The sequence below is a fragment of the Melospiza georgiana genome, chromosome 30, assembly GCF_028018845.1.
Source record: "Melospiza georgiana isolate bMelGeo1 chromosome 30, bMelGeo1.pri, whole genome shotgun sequence".
NCBI lineage: Eukaryota > Metazoa > Chordata > Aves > Passeriformes > Passerellidae > Melospiza > Melospiza georgiana.
The window spans coordinates 86,805-89,030 of record NC_080459.1 but is presented as its reverse complement, the minus strand read 5'-3'; the positions used below and the strand labels follow the sequence as shown (position 1 = coordinate 89,030).

At 60.0% G+C, this 2,226-nt stretch overlaps 1 long non-coding RNA gene across 5 annotated transcripts; it reads left to right on the top strand.

Annotated features, from left to right (window-relative positions):
- Nucleotides 1-221: 221 nt before the first annotated feature.
- LOC131094620 (uncharacterized) lies at nucleotides 222-890 on the top strand. Of its 5 annotated transcripts, XR_009115699.1 has the most exons (4): nucleotides 257-303; nucleotides 346-536; nucleotides 568-704; nucleotides 799-841. It is a non-coding gene; the product is annotated as an uncharacterized LOC131094620 (long non-coding RNA). The 5 variants fall into 5 exon arrangements; XR_009115703.1 differs by having other exon boundaries at nucleotides 222-324; nucleotides 388-704; XR_009115701.1 differs by lacking the exon at nucleotides 799-841 and adding an exon at nucleotides 873-890 and having other exon boundaries at nucleotides 346-693.
- Nucleotides 891-2,226: the final 1,336 nt, after the last annotated feature.

Here is a 2,226-nt window from a genome sequence, read left to right as displayed (position 1 = left end):
AGGTGACCCCACCCACCCCAGGTGTGAATTTTGGGAGGTTCCCCCCCCCCTCCCCCTCCCCCCGTCCGCTGACTCCGCCCCCAAAGCTCCAGGTGAGACCGGGCGATGACGTCATCAATGCACGATCCTTTAATGAACGGTCCAGGTGTGCCCCGCCCACCGCCAGCGCTACAGAACCGCCCAGAAAGGTGCGACAGGTGAGCTCAGGTGAGAGACAGGTGTGTCCCAGGTGAGCTCAGGTGAGCGACAGGTGTGTCCCAGGTGAGCCCAGGTGTGTCCCATGTGTGCCCAGGTGTATCTGAGGTGTGCCCCAGGTGAGCTCAGGTGTGTGCCAGGTGTTTTCAGGTGTGCCCCATGTGAGCTCCGGTGTGCCCCAGGTGAGCTCAGGTGTGTTCAGGTGTGCCCCAGGTGAGCTCAGGTGTGCTCCATGTGTATCTCAGGTGTGTCCCAGGTGTGTTTAGGTGCGTTCCAGGTAAGCTCAGGTGTGCCCCAGGTGAGCTCAGGTGTGTCCCAGGTGTATCTGAGGTGTGCCCCAGGTGAGCTCAGGTGTGCCCCAGGTGTGCCCAGGTGTGTTCAGGTGTGTCCCAGATTAGCTCAGGTGTGTCCCAGGTGTGCCCAGGTGTGTTCAGGTGTGCCCCAGGTGAGCTCAGGAGTGTCCCATGTGTGCCCAGGTGTATCTGAGGTGTGCCCCAGGTGTGTCTCAGGTGTGTCTCAGGTGTGCCCAGGTGTGTCTCAGGTGTGCCCCAGGTGGGCTCAGGTGTGTTCAGGTGAGCTCAGGTGTGTCCCAAACGTGCCCAGGTGAGCTCAGGTGTGCCCCAGGTGTGTCCCAGGTGAGCTCAAGGTGTGCCAGGTGTGTCCCAAATGTGCCCCAGGTGTGTTCAGGTGTGTCCAGGTGAGCTGTCCCTGTCCCATTGTCCAAGGGGGAAAATCCAGGTCCTGGGAAAACACCTGCCCATCCAGGTGTGCCCCGCCCCATCCAGGTATGCTCCACCCCATCCAGGTGTGCACCTGCCCCATCCAGGTGTGCCCTGCCCCATCCAGGTGTGCTCCACCCCATCCAGGTGTGCCCCCCTCCCCCATCCAGGTGTGCCCCGCCCCATCCAGGTGTGCACCTGCCCCATCCAGGTGTGCCCCCCTCCCCCATCCAGGTGTGCCCCACCCCATCCAGGTGTGCTCTGCCCCATCCTGTGGCTCAGGTGTCGCTCTCCAGGTGTTGCTGCTGCAGCTTTTGGGCTCCACACCTGTCCAGGTGTGCAGTTCCGGGCCCATACACCTGTCCGGGGTTCCCTCACCTGTCCAGGTGTGCAGGTCCAGGGTTCCCACACCTGTGGCTCAGGTGTTGCAGTCCAGGTGTTCCTGCCACACCTTTCTGGGGTCCAAACTCAATTTTTGGGGTTTCACACCTGTCCAGGTGTGCAGATCTGAAGTCTCTTCACCTGTGGCTCAGGTGTTGCAGTCCAGGTGTTCCTGCCACACCTTTTTGGGGTCCAAATACAATTTTTGGGGTCCACACCTGTGCAGGTGTGCAGATCTGGAGTCTCTTCACCTGGGGCTCAGGTGTCACTGTCCAGGTGTTGCTGCTGCAGCTTTTGGGCTTCACACCTGTCCAGGTGTGCATTTCTGGGGTTTCCACACCTGTGGCTCAGGTGTCGCTATCCAGGTGTTGCTGCTGCAGCTTTTGGGGTTCACACCTGTGCAGGTGTGCATTTCTGGGGTTCCCACACCTGGTCAGGTGTGAGGTTTCAGGTTCCACACCTGTCCAGGTGTGCAGATCTGGAGTCTCTTCACCTGGAGCTCAGGTGTCGCTGTCCAGGTGTTACAGGTGAACAATTTTTGGGGTTTTTCTGAGCATTCCGGGGTTCACACCTGTCCCGGGCTCACAGGTACCGAGTCCCTTTCACCTGGGGCTCAGGTGTTGCAGTCCAGGTGTTCCTGCCAAACCTTTTTGGGGTCCAAACACAATTTTTGGGGTTCACACCTGCCCAGGTGTGCAGGTCTGAAGTCTCTTCACCTGGGGCTCAGGTGTCGCCGTCCAGGTGTTGCTGCTGCAGCTTTTGGGGTTCACACCTGTGCAGGTGTGCAGGTCCGGGGTTTCCACACCTGGTCAGGTGTGAGGTTTCAGGTTCCACACCTGTACTGGGATGGAGATTCAGGGTTCCCGCACCTGGGGCTCAGGTGTCGCTGTCCAGGTGTTCCTGCCAGACTTTTGGGGTTCACACCTGTCCG